Raw genomic sequence first — 26604 nt, 5'->3', positions numbered from 1 at the left:
TGCGCACCGGGGAGTCCACCAGGGGGGGGTGGGACCTATCCAGAGCCACATCCGTGATCGAATTGAAGTCCCCCCCTAACACTATCGGGCCCGCCAGGAAAGAGGCCAAGGACCCCGAGAGGCCATCAAAGTATCGAGCTTGATCAGTGTTCGGCGCATATACACAGCAGAAAACCACATCCCGTCCATATAACCTCCCCTCCACTGCCACAAACCGGCCATCTGGATCCACGACTTGATTCAGCACTTGAAAGGGTATCCCCGCCCTCACCCAGATCAACACCCCCCTGGCATACGCTGAGTAAGTGGTGCCGAACACCTGGCCCCGCCATCTTTTCTTCAAAGCAGCGCACTCTTTTTTGGTGAGATGAGTCTCCTGTAGCATAGCGATCTGAACCCCCCTGCGCACTAGGTATGCATGGACTTTGTGACGTTTCACCATAGTTCGCAGCCCCCGGACATTCCACGTCAGGCATTTCAAATTAGGTAATGTCCCCATTCCAGCTCCGTACAGTCCGATTCAAATAACGAAGGTTCATAGCCCCCCAATGCAGTTGCCCCCCCCGAACATACCCAGAACAGAAAAACTCCCCAAACCCCACTCCCCAGGACAGAGCACACAAACCCAATGTCCGCCCCCATCCAAACCTTGAACCAACTTCTCACACTCTTACCCTGTGGTCTCCACCACAGTCGGCCTTAAGGGCCCAAGGGGGGTGAGCTACCGCCGACCCCAGCTAGCGGAGCCCGCGCCCCGCGCCTTCATCCCCTACTAAGCACACAGCCCCCCCACCCGGCATCCCGCCCTCCATCAACAGGATACCACCCTACCATGAAGTCTCGATCTAGTCCCAATACAGTCTCAGCCGCAAAATATGCCATCCGATGTCTGTGGGGTCACTATCGGCCCCTTCGAGCTTTCCACCTCTGAGAGTTCCTCTCCCGTCCTGCTGCCTTCCCCGCCTGAGTCCGATTCAGCCAGTTCACTTGTCTGTTGCGACCCCGTAATGGCCGCCGTCGCTGCGAGTGCATCCCTCTTCTCCGCCGCCATTTGAGCCTCCCGTTTCTCCCGCTGGCGCCTGTTGCGGGATCTGATGCGCTGCGATTGCCTCACCCGGGGCTGCTTGGGTTGGTCTCGCCTACTTTTATGCGATCTGTCCGTCCCCGCTCTATACGACTCCAGCCATTGCCAAACTTCATCCGGAGTCTGAAAAAAGTGCGTAGTGCCATCCATTATGATCCGCAGCTTAGCCGGGTAGAGCAAGGAGTACTGGATGCCTTCCTCCCTGAGCTCCTTCTTCACCGCTAGGAACGATGCCCTGTTCTTCTGGACCGCTTGAGTGTAGTCCGGGAAGATCGTGACCTTACTGTTCTCCACCTCATAAGGGCCCGACATCCTGGCCCGCTGGATGGGGAGATCCCGGTCCTTGTAATGGAGGAGCCGCACCACCATCGGTCGGGGGGGGGCGGCCAAGCCCCGGCGGGCGAGCCGGTACCCGGTGAGCTCGCTCCAGAGTGAAAAAACGAGTAAGCCCCTCCGGCGCTACCACAGTGCGGAACCAGTTCTCCATATAGGCCACCGCATCCTCCCCCTCAATCCGTTCCGGCAGGCCTACGACCCGCACGTTGTTCCGTCTATTGCGGCCTTCGGCATCCTCCGCCCGTCGCTCCAGCGAGTCCAACCGGGCCAATATGTCCGTGATCCTGTGCTCCGCGGTCACCACCGATGGCTTCAGGTCCAGCAACAGTTGGTCATGGTCCTTGACCAAGTCCGCCAGCTTCGCGTGATCCGCGCGTAGCAGCCCCAGGCCCGTGGCCACTTGGGCGATGTCTTGGTGCAATGCCTCCTTGGTCGAGGTGATCGCATCGAGTATGGCATCCAAACGCCGGTTCAGCCGCTGTTCTTGGCCCAGCTCCGGGGAGGGAATCTCGCCCAGCCGAGTTGATGTCGCCGGGTCCCCCTCAGCGCGTCCCTCGGCCATCGGCCCTCCGATCGCCGCCATTCCAGGGTGCTGCGTCACAGGTCCAGGAGCCCGTTTTGTGTCGGCGCTCGTAGTTCAGTGTCAGCCCCCTGGTACCGGGCAGTGCAATGTCGCCACCGATGCTCTCAGGAGCAATGACCAGCTTGACGAACTCCGTTCAGCTGACCCCCTCGGAAGCCTGAGGGGGGAAGGATGAGTCTTAGGGCGGCGGCCAGCGAGGGTCCCCAAGGTCCGGGCGAGGCAAGTCAGCGTCCCCTGGTCTCAGGACACAGCACCGCCGATCCTAGTGCCTCGATCAGCCGATTGCAGGATCTCTTGCCAGTCGGGGACAACTGGGCTCAGGGCTGAAGTTCGGGGCCGTCCGACCTCCTCGCCGCCATTTTCTTCGCACCCTCGGCAACACCTCGGCCGCCTCTTCGACTCGGTCTCCTCGGGGCCAGCAGTCCCCCAGCGACTCTCCGATCGTGCCCGGCTGTCCCCTTACACTTCAGAGGGCAGGAGCGTCGTCTCCGGGTCGCCTAGGGTACCGAAAACAGGAGAATTAGCGGGATTCCGCGCGGAGCTGCGAGCTCACGCCGCCATCCCGATCGGCGTTCAAAAAAACCCAAATGCTGTTATGCAAGTTAACAAGATCAATGTAAGTTTCTGCAGCGAAACAAGTAGGGGATGCTTACTTCATCTCCCTATGAGATGTCATCAGTGATGTCTCTGACCATGTCATTAGTGATGTAATATGTGAGATCATAAGCAGTGCATTGTGGGGGTGTAAGTTATAGTTCGTTCAGGTAACTAAAACTGCTGAATTTCACTGGTTTTGTACGAGTGAAATCTGAGCCTAACTATAACGTCCCTTTAACCTTTGTTTTTTTTTCAGTGAATTTCTAAGTTTTTTAAATTGTATTTCCTAACTATAAAGTCCCTGTAACCCTTAGTTTTTTCCAGTGAATTTCCACAATTTTTAAAAATTCTATTTTATAACTATAATGTCCCTGTAACCTTTGTTTTTTAGATATTTTTTCTAAGTGTAACCTGTTACCTTTGTGAGTGAGTGTGTGAGTGACTGCATGAGTGTCTCAGTGAGTGTGTGAGTGTTTTGAGTGTCTTATTGGGTATGTCAGTAGGTTTGTAAATGTCTAAGGGGGTCTGGGGATAGCTGCATAAGTGTCTCCCTGGGTGTGTGAACGGGTGCGTAAGTCTCTGATTGAGTCCGTGAGTGGGTGTGGGGGTCTGAGTGGGTATGTGAGTAGGTGCATGGGTGTGTGATTCAGTCTGTAAGTGAGTGCATGAGTGGGTCTGTAAGTGGTTGTATGACACTCTTAGTGAGTTGGTGAGTGGGGGTGGAAGTGTATGAGTGGATCTGAGAGTGAGTACACAAGTCTTTGAGTGGGTCAGGGAATGAGCGCATGAGTCTCTGAATGTGACCATCTACAAGACTATAACGTCAAATCCTGTAATAACTGAGCAACAAATCAACTATGCATCAATCAGAAGATTGTATCTCCCTCCTGAGTTAGTATGGTGAAAGCAGGGAAGCATAAGACCTTACAACGGGGTTCGTATTGGTGCTACAATGGGCATGCCATGGCACAGGCTATGCTTTTGACAATTTTGGACTAAGAAAAACTATCCTCCATTGCCATGTTCTCTGTTCAATGCCAATAGTGTGTCCTCCAGTTGAGCTCCTGTAGTCCATTCTATAGGGCACCCTCTATTATCAAAGTTCAACAGATAAGGAATATTTTGGACGATAGATTTGCAAATGGGAGATGAACTCTGTTAAGTATTTGTCTCTAGTGAATTTCTGAGTGGAACCCACCTTTTTCAGGCTGATTTGCCCTATGTCACTGAGATGAATTGAAAACAGTTATAGAGCTCAACTAGATCCTGGTTACAATTTGCATGGTACTGTTGGGGTGCAAACACTGCACCCATAAGTATAGGTACCAATTGGTAATAACAATGCAATTACAATTCAATCCCTGCGGGACAGAGAATAATTGTGCAGACCCAACATTACCACACTGAATGCCCTATTCAAAAGGATGTAATGCACACATTTACTTCCTCCTCTTAGCAAGTATGGAGTAAAAGTGTGTGGATGTGCTGATGTGAGCCAGGGAGGGAGGAGGATCAGGGGGCAGGTATCTCATGCTGTAGAACACATCCCGGAGGGGCCATTGTCCACTGGTGGATGTACTCAGAAAAGTAGCTCTAGATTCCAAAAAAAGGCTGAGTTAGTAATTTGCTACACAGACTTGGAAAGAACGTCTAAGTTCACTCTCAAGTAAGGTAGCAGAAAAAAGATCTCACTTCTATCTTTACTCTCATTTTTTCTGTTCTGATTTTGCCTCTGGTCCTTCTCGTCACCTGATTTTGTTGAAGCAATGAGGTAACTAACTGTGATGGTGAAGACACTGACTGTACTTAACAGAGGTCAGCATCATAGCTGACCTGGTAACCTAAATAAGCCCTCTCAAGAATGTTTCAGGACGCCATGACTAGAATCGGACCATGGTGAATGGTTGGGTCATTGGAGCCCTTCCTGCTCTGAAAGCAGTCCCGAGCCTGCAGCCGTGTAGGAAAATACAAAAGTGGCTAACTGATCCATCTAGCTCTGTTCAGCAACAGGTAATGTTTCTATGCCAGGCCTGATGTCTTTCTATCGGTCCAAGGTCTCAGACAGTGTTTGAACCAATCACCTTTGCTTCTCTCATGACATCATCGCTCAAGTGAATGCTTTTACTTCTCTTAAGGTTTCTACTTCTTACTGTATATTGCACTGTCAGGGGTGGAAGATTTTTCTTGTTGCTTTTGAGGAATATACTTTGACTTATGATCCTTCATTCTGACACTTAAAGTTGTGTTGATCATGTAAAACAAGTATAACAAAAGAGCAGGAGCAGGTGCCACACTTGAACAGCTTGTCACATACCCATACCAGGTGTACCCTGCTAACCACAGCTACTAGTCTCCATGGTATCCTTAAGCTTCATTGTACCCTGGCCTCCCTAATAGCTCAATCCTAATGAATGTGTTGTGCCTGGAATCCACATGAGACTCAATCCTAATGAGACTGCTCCATGCTGATAGAGCAGATGTTTCACTTAACCATTTTATGACAAAAAGAAAGGATTATGACAACCTTTACACAAATGATGACAAACGTGTGTTAAGCTCCACATTTTAGAAAATGGGATGCAACCTTTATTTAAATACTGCATCGTAAAAGCATACAGATTGTAAAATAGAAAATCCTAAATTTTATGTTCAACTTCAATAGACGTGATTATTAAACCTTGGCTGCTAGGCGTTCCCCCCCCCCCTGTGCTGGAAATTGCTTTATTACTTTATTTATGACGAGCTCAGCTCGTCATCAGCACAGCTCAACTGTGCATCATGACGAGCTGAGCTCGTCATGAGCATCGAAAGGATTAAAACGTGTGCACCACAAATGACAAAAGAAAAGTAGGTATTTACCAGGATTTTATTTAAAGCTATATTTGTGAAACTTTCCTCTAACATGCATTTTATATGTGTGTGCTTTGACTTGAATTCCCGTAAAGAGATTTCTTTGTATTTATCCTAAATATGTAACATTGGCAATTACAAAAATGTTATGAATACCTTATTCTTACACGAATTAATTATGATTTGATTGAAGTGTTTATCAATGCAGTCACTTATAAAATGAATAATGTTAGTTGTTATTAATGTGAGATTTATAATTCAATTCAACTGAGTGTGTATAAGCAATATTTCATGTAGGCCTAATTTCTTGCTCTTTTACAGCATGAACTTGTGAACTGAATAGGCTGAAGCCTGTGGGAATATTCAGCAAAGTTACCATTTGTATTCCAACTCTTAAATGCTTCCTTTGACATCTTCAGTACAGGTCAACATGTTCTGTTAAATTCTAGAACAGCTGCTTGGGGAAGGAGCATCAACAAGTCAAAGCGTTTTTTTTCTCTTTCTCTCTGAAAAATCTCCTTGTTCAAACTACTAAACTTACATAACTTAAGGAAGCTATGTAATTTGAATTACCTAATTTTCAGGGATTGTATTCTTTTTACCTACTACATCACCCTCACTCCATCGGGACTGACCAATAGGACAGAGTGGTCTGACATTTCTGGTGATGCCAAGGGGTGTCACCCCGGAAACTTGTGGAGTACAATTGCGCCAATTTTGATACTGCAGGGCCCACCCATGTTGTAGCAGTGAACAATAAAGGCTTCAATATCTGAGGACTAAAGCGAACCCTTAACATAAGACTGCGATCTGCTGCCAACTGGTGTGCTAGCGCAGTTTGAACCTTTTCGGCTAATGGGTTCGCGTCATGCTGCTGTGATTTGCTGTTGCGGTGACAGACTGAGACAGATTACTGCCTTTAACAAAATGGAACTGGTCACTTGGACCTTTCTGAACTTTCCTAAAGGTTTGTATGAAGCTGAACTGATTTTCTATCAACCCATATGCTGCAGAAGTCCAAATCTGCCTCGGCTGAGGAAGATTTATCCTCTGTCATTGTTGAATCTCCAAGAATTAGTATTACTTAATTAAATGTATCACTAATTTAATATTAGGGTTGTGAGCTTTTATCCTAATGTTTTTTCATGTGATTCAAAACTAAACCTTGGAATTTAAATTAGGGGCCCGATGTAGGTGGCCAAATACCAGTCGGTAACGGTGAAATTCGGTAAATTTCAACGTTACCGACTGGTATTTAGCCATTCCTGATGTAGGGAAGGAATCGGTATTAAGGAATTGGTAAATATCGATTCCTTAATACGGATTCCTTATTGGCCTTGCATTTAAGGAATTGGTATTACTGATTCCTTAAATGCAAAGTAGAAAGCACATAAAAGAGTGCTTTTTGGCCTTAAGGAATCTGTAATTACCACCAACTTCAAGTTGGTGGTAATTACAGAATTCCTTTAAAAAAAACACTTTTTTGGAGTGCCATGGGGCACTCATATTGCCCTTAGGGAATGCATGTGTGCCACTTGTGCACACATGCACATTTCAGGGCTGCAACAGGGTGTCCTTTGGACACCCTAGCACCCTTGAAATACCTCCCAGTATTACCGATTCGGTAATACCGAATCGGTAATACCGAATTTCCTCACATTCATTCCTATGGGCCTCCAAGCCCTAGGAATGAATGGGTAGGTATTTGTTATTACCTAATCTCAATTATCGATTTGGTAATAACGAATATGAAGAATTCGGTATTTTTTACCGAATTCTTACCTACATCTGAAATACCGATTTCTTAATACCAAATCAGTAAAATTCGGTGTTGAGAATTCGGTATTTCACCATTACCTACATCGGGCCCTAAATTCTGCTGATTCTGACTCATCATTTTCCTGTGGGTAAATCTATTGATCCTGAATCACTATGGTTGTTATTGTGTATTTCTGATTGTAAGGAGTAGAAACTTTGATGGTAGGAATTATCCTATTCCTGGCCCTCATTGGATAATTGCCCATCTTCCGAATATCCAGTCCCTTTCAGCACAGAACAAGATCCATCAGAGGACCAAGAGGTTGACCTGGTTGTTAGAGAGAAGTTTAAAGGAAATGTAGTGAAACAGAAATAATAAGAGTTGATGATAGAACAAAATGTATGGGCCCAGAGTCACGCTACAACAATGCCAGTGAGTGTGCGTAAGAGAGAACCCCATTCCTTAGGGCAGATACCACCAGGATGCATGCACTGTTTCTGAGGAAATAATTAATTGCAACAAGCACCCACCTGCTAGGCATTGCCAAGTACACCCATGTACACTCAATGTGCCTGCTCATTATCAGCATCAGTTCAGGTGCAAAAGGAATCAGCTCTGCTAGTGTCAACATGCCCTCACCCATAATAAGATGGAGGCCCACCTCTTATCACTGAGTTAATTAGTGCCAAACAAATGCAGAAGGCCAAGGAGGCATCTCATTGCCAAAGTCCAGTGACTAGCGGGGGATTCATATTAAGGGTGCAAGAAAATATGAACATGACAAAAGCAGAGAGTTTCATTGGCTACTCTCAGATAGTGGAGAGGGATGGGTTTACTTGTTTCTTGTTAACATTTTGATAAGGCGATGGTATGTATGTATCCTCTGTTCTGGACAAACATGACGTTACTTATGTCTTCCTATGTAACTTCAACAAAATAGTTTGCAAACCAAAACTGTTTTTGTCCTTCCATCTCACTAGAAATGTTCTTACTCATCTATGGCCTCATGCTTGGTAATTCAGTATTATTTTTTTATGTATCTTTTTGTCAATAAGTATTATTATTTCTGCTAGGTAGCATACTGCAAAGGGGGACTAGTTCCTGTGCTCTCATCACTCCTTCTCCATTTTATCATTGTATTTTTAACAGTGCATTTATGGAGGAATCCCCCAAATTCATTTCACCCCTGTTTCGTGTTTTCGTTACTTAGGTTAGCTGGTCACTTTTCCTAACAAGAAGACCCATTTGATAGATGCTAATGTTCCTCCTCTGTGCGATCTTCTGACCATTTCTCTGTTCCAGTGGTAAGTAACAAAGACTACTGCAAACCATACTTGAAGCCCTTTCTTAAATACATGCTTAAGCTGGATTTTGATTCTTGAAAACAAGATCTCCCATCATAATAATATTTTGTTAGGAAAACTGGTTTCAAATAGCAGGGATAGGAAGTTTCAGAGCATATATGGCACTGCTTGCATCGGAATTATAGCATAATGTTGTAAGGAGGCAATGTTCTGTTAAGCTACTGTTATGCTGTTGTAATGTTTTTGGGACATGATCTAAATATCTATTGACCTCAACTGCTAACCCACTACAACCTGGGCAGGAGGATAGGAGATATGGAATGGGGCGAGTAAGCAAAGGGCTTCTGTGGTGATAATGAATATTGATAAATACTCAAAACAATATCATCATGACCTTCTTCCTTGCCCCTAAATGAAGGCCCCCTCTGGGTTCATCGTACAGCACTGCCTACCCCAGTTTCCTAAGTAACAAGTTTGTTCTTTTTCGACCCGTAGGAATGAACTGCCTCTTTCCTCCAATAGTCTATGACTATGTAAGCAATATGCTTGCAGCAGGTTGGGTAAATATCCAATTCCCAGAAGAAAAAACAATTAGATGCCAGAAAAAACCTACAAGGAATCAGGCAGTTAATAGGAGCAACAGGACTACGTGAGCTAGTGGCAGTTCGATCCTTTGATCAGGCTGCATGATTTCCATTTATGGTGTTTGGAATTGTTAACCTGGAAATAGAAAAGGAAAAGACGAGAAGTGAATTATCAAACTCTTGAAAGAGCCCTTTCCATATTACCGTGTTCATACACTCTCTGATGCCCAAGTTAAAATATTACATAGATCAGCTTGATGAGAATTAAAGGGCTGAAGGTAAAACAGGGGCAGTGAAGTATTTTTCCTAGTGAACAAGCCCATATTTCAACTTGAGGCAACTATGCCACCTAGGGCAAAAAATCACTACGGCAGCTATGTGCTTGTTTTAGGCAGCACTGCAACCCCAAAGAGTCTCACTCACCACACTGTCGGCACATACACTGCAGCTGTGTTTGAATTATGAGAAACCCACCCCAGCAGCAGTGAAAGATACCCACCTATCTATGGAAATACCAACTGCAGGACCTAGCTAATGAGGCGGAGGTGAAGTCTGTGTCACAGTGGCTGCCACAGGCTCTGCTGGGTTCAAACTAGCACCAGCAAGCTATTTCCTTCTCCTTGTGTGGGATCTGAAGCGATCAAAATAAAACACACTTCAGATCAAAATTCTGTTAAACACCATGTAAACTTTATACAAGTGTCTAGCTTTTAAAAAAAACGCCACCAACGTTAACATACTTATACCAGTCACTTGAACAGAGCGATGCTGCTCAAAGGTGTGAGGAGTAGCCCAGGTTGTTGCTTACAAATGCTGTCAAGGGAACATTTACTATCTCTATCAAAGATGCAAACCATAATGGATATCAGGATCGGCATCAATTCTAAGGAATGTAACAATGAAATGTTTGAACAACTCCACCCAATACTGTAGACAGTGAAAGCCATGATCTAGACAAATCGAACACCTGGAGAGAAAGTAATTCATGAGAAGCCCCTTTAGCACAAAAAAGAAGAATTCCCTCCTGAGATTAATTGAATTGCGAGATGATGGAAGGCTGATTTTAATTTCAGAATCCGAGCGTCAGACTATACTAAGTATAATTGGTTACTAATCAAAACAAACCCTTTCTCAGTCATCCAACCACCCTAGTGTGATTGCTGCCAACTGGTTAAAGGCAGGAAACCACCCTTTCCATAGACAATATAAAAAACTGCCAATTGTCCCTCTTCTGCCTAATTCCACGATTTTAACATAATTTGAAGAACATGGACAATCAAAGGATATTAAAACACCGGGACCTTGTGGCCGTGACAGAGAGAGCACCAGAGTCCAAGTACCTGCTTCCAAAATGCACAAAACATTGAAGCCTGGAAGAATGTGGAGATTTTACATTAACAGAATTGCAGATTTCCTGAAAATTACTTTGAACGTATTGGTTAACCCGGCCAAATCTGTCTGCCAGGGTATTATGCACTCCCCTGATATGCACTGTCATTTGGGAGAGGAGGTGTTCTTTGATCTAATGGTCTATTTCTCTGACAAGTGGTGACTCACGAAGACAAGAGTGTGAATCAGTAATACCAGCTCTGCCCAGTTGGATGATTTCCTGATCTTTAGAGAACGCCATTGACCCTGGTCTTGATGACATTCAGATCTACAGCCTGTCTCAGACTGCTGACTGAGAAGGGATGGAGTTCAGCTTAAAAGATGAGTGACTGGCAATGTTTCCAGTCATTCAGCTTTTGAGTGACTGGAAGAATTGCCTCAACTACCTTTGAGCTGGGCAGCCATGTTCTCACATATATGTGATAGACTTGCCCAATGTAAAACAAAAAAAAGGTAGATTGGCTCATTTGTATTTGTAAGCCTTCCCTCACTGATGCTTCTCTGAAATTCAGCAGCCAAGAAAGAAATTCCTTTACCAGATCATCTGTGGCCCGTGAAGTTGACAAAAATTCCACTTAATTGTGTAGAACCTGATGCTGATCTATAATACTTTGGGTTCAAGAGTAGTGTTTCCCAAAATTATTGTGGTGCTGTGTACACACCACTTTACTATATCACTACACCTGCCATTTTTAGTTATGGAACCGGTAACCAATATATGAATACAATATAGCCAAAGACTATTCTGGACCTTCCTGCCATCTACTGCAGTAAAAAGATGATGGAATGTACCCCATATACTTCTGCTGGCTTGGCAATGGTGCAATTAACTATTTCTCCCTCAATTTGCTGTGACCTTCAATCTGGAAGATAGTTCCTCAATGACCTCTAGGCAAGGCTGAGTATATTCCCTAATGTAGGCAGTAATGAGTTGATTTCTATCTTGTAGCCTACAATGGTTGCTTACGACAAGCAGTCAAAGATGTTGCCTCTCAGACGTCTCCAAAACATTTTTGGCACCCCAAGACTAGCAGATTGTCCTCCACTAAGCTTATCCTGGAACTCTGGATTTTATTCTATAGAACCAGAGAGTGATCCTTGAACATACTGGAGGTTCCTGGTGGGCTAGGTGGCCCCCAGGGACCACCATTATGCAAGGGGAATTAGTTCCCCCTCTGCAAACGCGCCAGGGGGCTGCATTGCAGAGAGGTGTAAAAAGGGGTGTGGCCTCTTTACACCTCTCTGCAAGGCAGCCCACTGGCGCATACTGGAGGTTCTTGGTGGGCTACTTGGCCTGCAGGGACCCCCAGTATTCAAGGGGAATTATTTCCCCCTCTGCAGATGCTCCACAGGGCGCATTTGCAGAGTGGTGTAAAGAGGCCACGCCCCTTTTTACAGCTCTCTGCAACACAACCCCTGGCACATACTGGAGGTTCCTGGTGGGATAGTTGGCCCCCAGGGACCCCCAGTACTCAAGGGGAATTAGTTCCCCCTCTACAAACGCGCGAGGGGGCTGCCTTGCAGAGAGGTGTAAAAAGAGGCGGGCCTCATTACACCTCACTGCAACGCAGCCCCCTTGCGCATACTGGAGGTTCCTGGTGGGCTAGCTGGCCCCCAGGGACACTTCCTGGCTTGGAGTGTTGACAGACAGTTGACATCCAATTAGCAGGCAGCTCATGCTCGGGAAGGTACAGAGTACAGTAAGCTTACAGTAAGCTCCTATAGATATACTTATGATTTTACTTATGATTTTCTCAGGAAGTACTGAACGGATTTACGCCATTTAACAAAAAGAGTAATCTGCGAACCGAACTCTACCTTTTTGCCAAATTTATATATAATATTCAGACCAATTAAAGGGCCTCCTGATGAACTAGTCATAGGATAATCAAAATTCATAATTTCTTTTACAGGAATCCTCAAGGCCTCATTGACAATGCATTATAGAAAAGCATTGTTGTCAGACTTTCTCTGTTTCTTTTGGCCCATTTTGCATTCTACCTCCAGGAAAGGGAATTTTGCTGTTTTAAGATCTTGAATCGACCTCTGCAACAAGAGCCTAGACAAACCAAACTCTTCTTTCTAAAAGCCTGTTTCCTCCACATCTCTTTTTTCTCTTTAGAATACCTCTACTAGAAATATGAACCACATCTTCAACTTCTGAAACAGTTTGAATAATGATCCTTTCAGGTACCTGGTCATGGGTTTTTTCAGGATATTTGTGCCCTTCTGCTCTGTCTCTACATTGTAATTTTCTCCTTCATTCCTTAAAGAACCATCTGAAGAATGTGCAGAGAACAAACTGTAAGAAGAAAGTCCTTACAAATCCTAGGACTTAGCTTTTATAATAGCTTTGATAGCTCATGGAGAAGTGTGGCTCAATGGTTAGAGGCGGCAGACCCGGAAGCTGAGATCGGCCCGGGACCAGGGGTCGATTCCCAACGCGGCAGGGTCTTGGGTCAAAAATGTCTGTGGGCCTGATAATTCTCGTGTTGGCGCCTACTCTAACCTTGGGTTCCACTCTGCAACTCTGGGTAATAGCTTGCTTAATCTTCACAACGGCCCCTTCAACGCTGGGGATGCCTGGTCTCACCTTCGGGGTGCCCAGAAGAGACCATCTCACAGGGAAAGCCAGGACGGGTTCCCCAGCGGTATACAGCACCGGGGCGCCCGCGGTGCGGGCAGCTGTGCGCTTTACAAGTATACAACATTTACATTTATGCAGCAGCCCCCTAATTATGTAACAGGAACGTTTTCTGTATTCACTATGCCTCATCCCTTCTGAGGTGAATACTGTCACAATCCGTAAGTTTGACTACACAAGCTCCCACGGTAATTCTCCTCATTAAGGAAACACGTAACTGGGTGTTAAAATGAAACACTACAATCAATACAAATCTCCCTAGGGCAAAATGGGGTAATTTGGAGAGAGGAATACAGGAGAATCCTGGCCCTTGTATACATCTGGTGTTGGTCAGTAAGAGACATGTCTGTTAAGAAATATATGAATAACAATAGCCAGATAAGTGAATATATATGTATAGTTGGACAATAACTAGAAATCCTTTCCAAGCCATAGCTGCTTACCTGATTAATGAGCCTAGAATTTATCGGGAAGTCCACCCCCAAGCTTGGGAGCACCAGGATGTCAGAATAAAAAGCACATAGAGAAGGCAGTGAATGCTAAACTGGAGAGTCTCTGTTTTTTTGTAGAATCTTGATTTACAAAAGTACAAAGCAACTGGAGGAGTGGAAGAAAAATAAGAAGAGAGAGAAGTAGAGAAAACCATAAGTGTTGGAAGTGAATGACTAATGCCAGTGGGAATCATACATCCAAGACAGTTGCAAGGCTACATCGTTCCAGTATTGATACTTCTTATTCTGCCTCAGAAGTGCTGTTTTGTAACCCTGCAGTTCGGTTCATCTTGGCCTCTTTCTTTCATTGTCCTGTGGAGCCTGTCGTGTCCCACTGGGCCCCTGGGCCCCTGGGACCCAAGGAGCACACACAACACAAGTATGTGCAGCACCTCTCCTTTATTCTCTTGTACGTCGTAGTGCACGTAGGGACACAGTGCACGCTGGCACTACCTTCCTCTTCGTAGTACTACTCAGCCATCGACGTGATCTCTGTTGTATGTGGTAGGGCATTCCTTGACATGTAATTGGAAGGGTTATGCACTTTTCCTGGTTTGTGCATTATTTTGAAGTCATAGTCCATGAGGCGTATCCCTCATCTTTCAATGTGCGCAGAATTTTTGCATTAGGGTTTCCATATATCAACACTAGTGCCTGGCGGTCTGTCATGATGGTGAATGGCTTACCATAGATGAACATGTGGTAGTGTTCACATGCCCATACTACTGCTAGGCTCTCTTTCCCTGGTTGCGTGCATGCCCTTTCTATACCTGACAAGCTCCTGCTTACATGGGCGACAATCGGTCTGGGCGAGTCTCTTCTTGCATTTGTTGGGCTAGAATGGTTCCTAGACCCACCGGGCAGGGGTCAACAATGAGCTCAGTGCATAGGGATGCGTTGAAGTAGGCGATGTGCTGCACAGCTCTGACTGCCTGCCGGATGTTTTCAAATGCCCTGTCGCATTCTGTGGTCCAGAGGAATGACTGACCCTGTTTTGTTATTTCACAAAGTGGAGTGCTCACTGTGGCAAAATCCTTAATGTAGTGAGCACAGTAGCTCGCAGCCCAAGGAATGACCTCAGTTCTGCTACATCTATTGGAGGCCTTCTTTTTCGCAGTGTTTCTACTTTGCAGGGATCCAATCTCATTCCTTTCCATGAGAAGATGTAGTCAAAGAACACAAATTCTCCCTTTCACAGCTCGCATTTGTCCTCATTCAGAGTCAGGCCAGCAAGTTCTAGCTGGCTACAGACTACTCGAAGTGCCTTGTCGTGCTCCTCTTTCGATCGAATATCAAGATGTTGTTGCTGTAGTTTAGACTGTTTTATATAGGCCTTATCACCCGCCTCACCATCTCTTGAAAGATTTCTGTCTCTGATGATATTCCGAAACGTAGTCGCTTGTAGCGAAAAAGACCTAGGTACATGGAAAACGTGATGTAGCGTGATTGTGGATCAAGCTTCAGTTGAACGTAGCATTTTAACACATCTAGTTTTGTGAATATGCAGGCTCTGGTGTGACAGCTGATCATGGTTCAAATGATGGCTTGGGTGCCTTTCTCTTTCAATTGCTGTGTTTGGCATGTACATGTGGACACAGATGTGTATTTTTGTTGTGTATTTCTTTGGTACCGCCACCATCGGAGATACCCATGGAGTTGGTCCATCCGCCGGCTCTATGATATCTTGTGTTAGTAGGCTCTTTAATTCTTCTTCCACCTATAGTTGTAAGTGCACTGGCACTCTTCTGTGATGTTGAGCCAGGGGCATGAAGGCTTCATTGATATGCATTGTTATTTGCATGTCCTTCAGCGGCCCTAGCCCTTGTAATATGGCAGGGTGTTCTCTCAAAGTGCTGTGATGCTCTGACATGTGATATGTCATGGCTAATAGGCCCATCACCTGAACAGTGACATTGCTTAGTAGATATGCACTTCTTCTTTTACAGACGTTGCCTTGTATGTTAGTGTCTCCACAAACTTCCCTATGCTGGTCACTGGTTTCATTGCACCACATGTGTAGACATCAAAGGTAGATGGTGACAATGGAGGCTTATGTTTTATCTTCTCATATTCTGATATGCACATGATGTTGCATGTGGCACCACTGTCTAGTGCAAATCTAGTTGTGTGACTTTCAACCTCAATGTCTACTGTCACTGTCTCCTTAATATGTGGTTTGTCAATGAGTTTGATCTGTCCGGGCATGCAATCTTGTGCTGGGACATCTGACATAAGGTATAGTCATTCTATCATCTCACTTGCATATGCGCCATAAGAGTTAACTGATAGGCTGTGGTCTTGTGGGTCCATGTGCGTATCTGCTTGGCATTGTTCGTTGTTTGGCTAGTCGGCCTCACTCTGTCCATGTAGAGACTTGCAAAGTGGTTTTCACTGTTGCATTTTCAACATTTGTGGGAATTCTAGTCTGCAGCAATAGAATGTCCTATCTTGTTTCTGCTTCTGTGGAGGTGTTTTTTTGTCATGCCTTCTAGCATTCCCAGCCAGCGATTAGCTTGTTCCATCGTTTGTGCTTTTCCATTTTCCATCTGCCTCGCAGGTGCTGTGGCTCTGGCCTCTGTGCATATCATTGTTAGTATCTTATCCAATGTGTATGGTTCATTTAGTATTCTTGTGTGAAAGTCAACTGACTGACAGCCCTCGATGATGCGCAGTTGTATTGCTGCCTTATTGTTGAATTTATCAAATTTGCAGTATGTGACCAATTTGTACAATCTGGTCACAAAATCGTCAAGGGACTCCTCTGCCATTTGGCATCACGTGTTGAATGTGTCTCGTTTGAAGTCTATGTTTCTCTAGGGGTCAAATCTATTGGCGAGAAACTTTATGAGGCCTTTAGATGTCGTGATTGCCTCCGGCGGGAATGGTACGAGCAGATCTTCGACCTCGTCATCACCCACGAAGTTTAAAAAAAGATCCATATTTTGTTCATCTGTGTTATTTTTGCATGTGGCGCGCATGTACCTGTCAAACAGTCTGATCCATTTCTCCCAGCAAGAGCCTTTCGTCTGAGAGTCAGAGCGGTCAAAAGGCAGTGGTCTGTGGAAAATTGTGCCTGTAGTAGTGCTTTCATTATAATTCTCCGTTATTGCCGTGTTTGCACAGATATGTTCCTCTTTATTGACTTGCTGGTGGGCCTTTTAATTTTTTTGTTTGTATGATATTGGTGGGAACTCCTCTTTTTTTTCTTTCGTTCACAATTCACTGCACCTGACTTTAAAATGGCTGCCAGGGCATTCTTCTTGCTAATTGGCTCCTCTGCCTGGTTCTATTATGGCCGTTGAGGTCTCTTAAGATCGATATTAGACTTTTTCCTGGTGTGCCTGACTCCAAAATGACCACTGTGGCTTCCTCATTTGCTATTTGCTGCCACGCCTGACCTTGCAATGACCCCCGAGGTCTCTTGAGATTTCAGTTTGCAATTGAAATCTTCGCAGGAGACTCGAGCAGCTGTGTAGATGGTCAGCAGGCAGCCGCGCCCACAGCGGTGCACACCGCTTGCTGGTAAGAGGTCGTGGGAGGTTTTGTTTTCTTGTTTGAAGGGCAGCACTTTGCACCTCTTACCGCATTTGCTGTTGTACTCCGTCCACGCTGTGCGAATGGCGTGGGCTCCCGACATTGCTTTTTCTTTTTCTTAGACAGACAGACCAGGGGGGGGGGCTCCCAGCTCCATTTTGATTTGTGCGACTGGGATGAGCTCCCAACGTTGCTTTTTCTTTTCCTTCAGCAGGCGGATCAGGGTAGGCTACTGGCTCCGTTTTTATTACGGCTTGCAGCAGGGACACGGTGCACATGCGTCTGGTGTCTGTCTGTTAAGATGCTACCGTTCGTCGCCCGATGTCATGTCCCGCTTGGCACTCAGCACCCAAGAGGCCCACATGACACAGGTATGTACAACACTTCTCCTTATTCTCTTGTAGCGTCAGAGTGCACACAGGCAAAACCTTCCTCTTCCTGGGGATGTAGGATAATGCCCCATCCCCCTTCCGTGACTGGAAGTGCTATCCAGTGGCTAGCTCACTCCCCTCGTGTCCTCTGCAGGGTTCTAGTGCCCACCTGCACATCACTCTGACAGAGCCCTACTCAACCTCCGTAAAAGAGTATTACAAACTTAACACCTTTTCCTACTGCTTCACTGTTTCTTAACTCCCTTTTTTTCATGTACCTTGTTTCCCAACCCCTGGTCCTTTTATGTTGAATCATGAAAAATACGACAAATCCACAGAAGTGTAAGAAAGTTGCCTATGTCTTTTCTCCAAGGCCCTGTTCCTTTGTGGAATGCTCTTAGAAGTCAAACTCCAGAAGGTTCTCTGCTGCAGGGAACGAGCATGCTGTTATATCATTGCACCATTTATAACTACACTCATTGAAATTAGCATATTTCTTCATACATCTGCTGCTAATGGGTCCATACGAAATTCCTATCTGAGGCAATTGCCAGCCTTTGCCGTAGCTTGCTTTTTCTGAATGCTCTTGCAGCAGACTCTCATGGTGCAGTGTCCTTCTGCCCCACATTCTGTCCTCGTGTCCCAGTATCTACAAGTGGGAGTTCAGCCTTAGAACAACTTATTGGTATCCAATGTCATGTCTTTTTGACAGCCTCACTGTTTCGAGGATACCAGACAACTCCTTAAAGCTCACATTAGGTTGCTACTGGGGAGAGACTTTCAGTGGAAGGAATGAAATCCACTACCCACAGGTGATTCCTGTGTCCTTCTGCCACTAGGCAATATATCAAGCTGGTTTGAATTACTTGGTCATTTGACCTTAATAATAGATATTTTGAAAAAAATAAAAGTGGTTTCCTTACCTTGAAAATGAATTTTGCAGCCCAGCTGACTCGATTGTACTATTATTTTTCAAAGCGACTGCAGAGCCATCCTGCTGCTGTAATTAGACTTGACTTCACCTGGTTTTGTTATATGAAATGTGGCTACATTTTTGTTATCTAGATGCAGCATATTATATTCATTTTTTCATCAGTGTCAATAACAGAAATTATAGTTAGATGCTTACCAGATAGATGCACAGTAAAAGTGCTCCAACAGCAAGAAAATGCAAAATACCATTACTGTTTTTGAGCAAGGTTGGTTAAAGTGACAGTGATATGTTCTGAAAGAATGGCAAATCTATGTTCTCCTTAGCCACTTTGGGAAGTCAGCTTTAAGAAAGAATTTTCTAACAAAAGCACAAGTTGCAGGTTGAATTTATAAGGAGTATTAGCAACATTGTAATTTTTTTTATCAAAAGCGACATCACAACTTTAGGAGCACAGACGAATCATCTTGTTTATCACTACCACAATTTTCGGTCAATGAACTGCAAATAAAAATTGATGCAGAAATTGTATTACAAAAAGTTTTTCTGTGCTCATATGAAGTTGGAAACTTTGATCATAAAAGTACTAGTTCCTCTTTCACTGGAATATCTGAAAAATATGTTTGATCATCTATGCCTACTGATGATGTTAAACAATACCAACAGTAATTTGCCATTTCACGTACTTTCAGAGTTTGAAGTAAAAAGCTGAAAGTTCATCTCCGTTCCTGGAGAGACCTCTACTAGACCTTTTGAGTAACTATACCCAACCCTTGCGAAGCATAATATGCTTAAAAAGTATTTGGGTTTTGTGCAGATAACACAAAAGGAAAAGTTAGAGTGGGAAAACAATGTCTTCTGTAAGTTCAAGGAAGCTATTCCTGATGATAATGGAACTGGAATAGTGTGTTCTGCATGCAGTGTCCTCAATGCAACAAAATGCTGCAAACGAGCTGCTTGTTGACACAAAATCTTAAATGTTTAAATTGTACTAATATGTCCATAGCTATTCTGTCCACACTGAACAATTGCAATGATTTTGTTTGTCTATTGACTGAGATAACAAGACTAAATACAAACGATATTGCACAAACACTTGTACAACTGAAAGACACATTAAATTAAAGGAGCTATGTCAGCTTTTTGAGCCTAAAGGCGAAGAAACATATTTGCTCCCTGAAGGAGCTAGGATTAGCTATAGAAGTGCAATACCATAATTCTGTTTGCACGTTCTACTACAGTTGTCTTGGTAAATTAGAGGAGTGAAAGCATATAATACTGATGAGTACTTTTTTGTGAAAATGTCTGAACACTACCCCAGTTTGGGAAAATATGAAAATGTCTCTACAGTATGTAAGTTCAATATCAGACAAGTTCTTAGTGAATGAAACTGAGGTTTTTGAAGAATCAGCTGAGCCTAAAAATGCACTGTGGACAGACTTGCTCAAGAAAACAAAACTCCCAATGATGTGTGGAGATTTTCACTCATTTCCAAACCCACAACATTATGTTTAAGACCATTACAGTTAAGCTAGTAATGTGTCTGCCAGAAACCAATGCACTGATGGAAAACTATTTCTCATTACGATAAATACATGGACGGAAGAGAAAAACTCTATGGAACTGGAGATTCTGAAATGTGGTATTGATAATGAGGGTAAACTTTGAGCAAAACTGCGTGATTTCCATAATTAGCTGCTCAACAATAAAATGGAGTTGCAGCAAATCCATTCCTCTAAGAAGTATTGTGTTAAGCAAGATTAGTCTTAATCAATCAAAGAGAGCATTTTCAACAAGGTTTCTTTTGGTTCCACATAAGTACTTTTTACCATGTTCATAATTGTTAATTTCAAGATGTCACCTCCAGTGTTTTGAGCTCACAAAAATGATTTGTATTTCATTACCAAGTTTTCTATACGGAATGGGATGTATTTGTATTCTGAATAAACACCAACAGTGGTACCTGTCTGTGATGTTCAAAATAGTTTTTACTTTCTGGAAACAGATATATATTGACTTTTTCTAACATAATTACCACATATTTTGAGTTTAGGTGTCAGGTATGACCAGCACCAGCAACTCCTGAAACTCAACCATTACAGGCAAAACATATTGAAATGGTGCAAAGTACAAAAGACCTAAGACCTTTGGCCCAGATTTACTAATGCTTTGCACCGGGTTTGCATTACCTTTGTAGCACAAACATGGAGCAAAGTGTTATGTTGGGATTTACTAGGATTTGCATTGGATTGTTTCCCAAAGTAATGCAAAATTGTGCAATACTCTATTTTGCCTTATACTGCATCTACAGGGTGTTGTATGAATGGTGCATAGTCATTCCCATGTAACTATCCATGGGTTTTACAAAAATCTCTATCTACAATCTTAAGACCGTCTTAAGTCAAACTTAAGACAAAATCCTGACTTTACTACTACTAAATGCCTTCTGTGAATACCAAAAGTAGTAGGACAGACTTAAGACAGACTTAAGAAAAACATAGGACAGACTTAAGACAAACTTAGGATAGACTTAAAACAGACTTAAGACAAACTCAAGACAAATTTAAGACAGACTTAAGACAGACTTAAGACAAAATCCTAACTTCACTACTACTAAGTGCCTTCTGTGAATACCAAAAGTAGTAAGTTTAGGATTTGTCTTAAGTTAGTTCTGTGAATTGGGCCCTATGTCGTTTGCCGTTGTAGACCCTCTTGTATGATGTGGTGAACTATTGACCATTTCAGTGTAGTGCACAACCACTGCAAAGTAGTTCTTATTTAATGTTACTGATTGCTGCCAAGTTTAGTCCTACCTTTATGTATGTGACATGTCTTGTTTTTTGGCTTTGAAACTCTAGTCACCTTATTATGAAAAAAACAGTCCAACACATGGACACGTTAATGCAGTTCATTTAAATAGGCCTCAGTGTGTTATTTATTACACTAAACACCAAGGTGGTTTGACATCTCCATTTGTAAACACAGTTATCATTTTTATCCTTTAACATGCATTCCATTTTTCTGGAAATTAAAGGTTTAGGTTTATATAGCTAAATAATACTTCTACCTTTTTGTGTAGCTAAATAACACCTCTACCTTATTGCCACACAGTGCATCATCTCCTGTGAATCTCTGCAAAGGGCATACACAAGTTCTACTATTCATTCTTCTGCTCCTGGAAACCAGCTACCTTTCCAATCACTCATTAACTGTATTATTGCTTTTCAACTTGTACAGCGCTGAATTGCCTTTTGGCTAGGTTCTCACTGTACAAATAATACATAGTTCTCCACATTCCAGGCTAATTGCCGCAGATAGGTTGGGTAGGGCGAGAAACAAAAGAAAGACAACGTACAGTGCTGTCAGGATATTCACGTCATAGCACATCATACTAGTGCAGGGCTTTTGAAAGCCTGCTGAATGACAAGCAGAACAAAACAGGGAGGCTCATGGACAGATATTTGGATGAAAACAACAGATGGAGCACTGAAGGTCCATTTTGAGACTTGTTTCTGTAGCAAAATATGCGGCAAAGCTAACGATTCACTGCTTGTTTCATAATGCACCACCTGTTTTGTTTTGCTCCATCTCTTCCTGTCATTCTGCATCCTAAAAATAACTTGCACGTACAGTTATTGCATAAGTGAAGGTTTGAACTATGCTGCATATTGGGAATTTTACATGAGAACCTAAAGCAACGATTGGTTAATCAGGCCATCAATCAATACTTACAAAGCAACAATGCAAAAACAACCAGCCTTTTAAAATTATTATAAGCAAAGCACCCGCGGCTGAGAGAGGTAATGGAATTGTATTTCCAGGTGGGGAGTTCACTAGAGTTCACAATATCTTGCCCTTGCAGGTGATCAAATCAAATGTACATCCGTTAACACCTTGAAAACAGGCGCAATGTTGACAGTGTGAGTTATAGAGATGTATGTAAACCACCCACCTCTGCCAGCAGAATCACAAGGTGCAGAAATGAAGTGTTCTCATCCAAACTTTCATGGGAATTGGTGGCCATGGTGGTTTGGCTTATTTGCCGTTTCTCTAACACCACATAATCAAAATTTGGCATGGCACATGCAATGCATATAGAAAAACTATGCATCCTAACACCTGACACGAACTCCTTATGTGTAGGCATGCAGCACACTGGCAACCTTGATTGGCACTACCACTTACAGCCTGAGACAGTCATTTGTTGCATTAATGGGCAAAGGTGTTCAATATTGACAAGGTATTTACCTGCCATTTTTGTGTTTTGCCATGCTCTGGCTATACTTTATATAACTGTGTGCTGTTGAATGTCTCCTTTTATAGCATTGAACTATATAACATTGTTTTGCAGCAGCCAACTTCATTCAGAGTTGGCATTTCATTGATCACGGTTAGGTTGTGTAGTATGCTGAACACATGCCTCAAACTCCCTGCATTGCATATTGCAATTGATCGCAGCATAGTAAAGAATGCTGCTGCAGAAACTGTAGATTGACACAGTTGACTCAAACGCTCTGTGGCCTTGTATAAACTATTCATGATGTATGCTTTTTGTCTCATGGTTCAAATGGTGTACCCCCGGAATATTGAGTTGGGATTCTCGATAGAATGCTATATTGGGACCAGAATATCAGCCCAAAATATTGAAAGGTAAGTGAGTTTTCCCATACCTACCTGAAGATATGGATTATCACGGGACATATATGTGCAATGTGTATAGATGTGAAGTTAGGAATACTAAATCTATATTTCCTCTATATGCACTTACCTTCCGATTTTTTGTCCTTCGATATTCTGTCTATGATAGCATAATATTCTTATGCTCGATATTCATTGGTGCAATCAATAAAAATACGTCATAATGGGCAGGTATAAACTGTACAAGTGAGGCTAAGAGTATCGGAGAGGCAAGATGGCATCCGCAGCAACGGACGTGTAGGCGGACTGCCCCTGCCTGACCTCGCAGAACTGATTCAGAAGGGAGAAGTGATACGGCGATGGTGATTTGCTTTTACGCTTTATGACCAGGTTCTTGAGGCATACAGTGAGAATCATAAAACTAGCACATGGTATAATAATCTCTTTACATTCCTGATCCGATTGGCAACATACAATGCATATGATGTTTATCACCAGATGCCCACTGGAAGACTCAAGTCTTTTCTTGACTGTCAGTTGACCCTCATTGAACATCTTATCATTACAGAAGCAGCAACTTCTATTTCATATGCTCTGGAGGATGTGGCAAGGCTGCAGGGTCGACACTTTGCTGACCACAATCCCGCAACAGCTAAAAAATTCCACAAACTGGAAGGAGCCGTATTTAGCACAGTGAGTGCACTAAAGGGTCATGAAGCCTCATGTGGCTGTTATTAGAGACATTACTATAGGTACACCAAGCATGCGTTTGATGATGCTCAGAGGTGGATACTTGACCGGTAGTAAAAACATAGTCAAACTTCTTTCATGTGTGAAGGTTGTTGACGCACCAACTGTTAACATGTCTGGACATATGTGTGTAGGGATTTGCTTGTAGTGTGCTTGCATGCAAATTGGTTGATGACTCAGTGAATGTTGGTTTGATTGGGGATTTTGTCCCTTTGGTGTATGAATGAAGGTTCCAAAACCAACCTATATGATTGGTCGTTCTACTTTGACAGTTCAGTAACAACCCCTCATTCTTTAGACAACCAAACACCCACAGGTGTCCAGGGTGGTATGCAGTTAATTAATTCCACTCACTTTCCCACAATGCCCTGCATAACTTGAAAGTTTATGTTAATGGATAAGATCACTCCCTTATTTACATTTTGTGATGGGTATTTCTGAAATCGGTTGTGATCCTCAAATTGCACAACCACCAAGCAATTCCACATGTCTCCACATAAAAATGAAACTCATTTTTTAATGTGTCCATAGCGCCCACAGTTGGAAAGTGCTAAAAATGCAACATGAGCACATTACATTTTTCAACTGAATAATCACCCCGTTTTCGCAGTGTGGGTCACTGAGGAGTTTGGGGCTCTTCTGTGCTGCCATCCAGAGAAAACTACCAAACCTGCACATTTTTGAAAACTAGACAACCAGGGGAGTCCAGGGGTTGTAACTTGCATGGTTCTCACTAAGTATTTTCACCCAGAAGCAATTGCAAATGTCAAACGTTGGTAAAAAACACATTTCCTTTCTTAAGCTCGAAGAACAAAGAAAATTATGAACAGGTAACACACTACGACGCTGCACTTTAGAAAACTGGCAAGAAAGAAAATAGTGCAGGTGTGGTGAGAAGACGGACAGCAGGCAGATGGAGTGACTTCCACAGTTGGGCCATTAATGCACATGGAGTAGTTTGCAAAGCATTGGTGTTGCTGCAATGATATATGTACCAGTGCGTATGGCTGCAGTAAGCCTGCCGACAGCCTGTGGCACATGTCAATCGTCAGCACTAAAGGTAAACAGCTAAGACCTTTCAGAGAGGGTGCATTTAGTTGTATTCAATGTTCATGACAACTAAAATGCATAACACATTAATTACCAGTCAATCTTCCCATCGCTAAAACACAAGAGTTCATCGCCTAAACAAAATGTTTGAAAAGAGCAAGTTGAGGAAAAGTTATTTTGGGTAAAGCTTTGATATTATGTACTGGGTAAGGGAAGAGGAAATAGAAAGGGGCTTTGAATGCTCTGCAAATGTGATGAGATAAGATCAAGATTTACAGGCCTGTAGTACAGAGCGTTCGGATATGAAGGCCATCTGGCTGGGTTGAGGTGAGGCAGATGGGAGGGAGAAAAAGCGACAGTAGACAGAGCGAGTGTAGAGCCATATAGCTTAAACATTGCCCAAAGTTCTATATAATTCATTTGCAACATACGAACAAAGAAAATTAATAGCAGGTAACATGCAGTCATGCTGCTCTTTACAAAAGAGCCAAGAAAAATAATTGCACCAATGAGGAAAGAAGAAGGACGGCAGGCAGATGAAGTGCCTTCCACAGTCGGGCCAGTAATGTACATGGAGCAGTTTGCAAATGATTGGTGTTGCTGAAATGCCATATGTATCAGTGAACACAGCTTCAGTAACCTTATGGCACATGTCAACCTTCAGCTGTGTAAGTAAACTGCTAAGCCGTTTCAGAGAGGGCATTATGCCCATCACTAAAACACGCGAGTTAATCACTTACAGAAAATGTTTATAAGAGCAAGATGAGGAAACACATATCTATTTAAATGTAATTTGCTAAAAGTTATTTTATGTAGGAGTGAGCACAGTTCATTGAGTTGCAGTACTCGGAATTCTGCGGAGTTGCATAAAAACTCTGTGGAATTCTGCAGCTTTCCGCTCTGCCCTACCCTAGTGTTATGTTACTGTCAATGTATACTCTCAATAAAAACTAGCTGCTAACTATATCACAGCTCCAGGAATGTTCAGCCTGGTAATCCCCCGCCTTCTGCATGGCTCACTACCACTTTGCCCTGGTCTGCATGGCCAGGTGGCGATACGTACAGAGAGCTCACTTCAATCTACCCCGCCTGCAGTTAGTCTGAGCTGCCAGTGTTGGCTTGCACCTTGCCCTGCCACCCAGGGAGCTACCAAGAGTTTCAAACCAAGGGTGTGGACAGCTGCATGTCTCCGTGCCACCACGAAAGAGCTCCGCTCAACATGCATGATCATGTGATAGAGCCGCACCGGCATCTTTTTTATGTTGGAGCTGCTCATACCTATCCCCGCTGACTTCTTTCCTCCCCTCGGCTTCCGTCTCCTTTTGGGATGGAGAAAAGATCATCAGAACAAGAGTGGGTGGGCTCAGGGGTGAGAGGAGTAGTCTTGGGAGAAGGGACATCACCCGCAAATAATGAACCCTGCATTTATGTGCAGTGCTGTTTACTTTCGGACCATTAGGGGAGGTGATGAATTATTAAAGGCAGTAAATGGCCTTCAGCAGCTTCAGGGCTCCAGCCATACAGTGGGCCCTATAACAAGGGCTTGAAATGCTTGCAGAGCTACGCGAGGCCTCCATCCCATGGATAGGGATGTCCTCCCCATCCCTTCACCGCCCAAAAGCTGCTGCACCCCAACTTATATCTATGAATATCCACATCATATAGGAGGCTGAGGTGTCCAGGACCACTGAAACACTCCACACAGGTCG

Source organism: Lissotriton vulgaris, chromosome 3_1, assembly GCF_964263255.1.
Source record: "Lissotriton vulgaris chromosome 3_1, aLisVul1.2, whole genome shotgun sequence".
NCBI classification, from domain to species: Eukaryota; Metazoa; Chordata; class Amphibia; order Caudata; family Salamandridae; genus Lissotriton; species Lissotriton vulgaris.
This window is presented reverse-complemented; position numbering follows the sequence as displayed.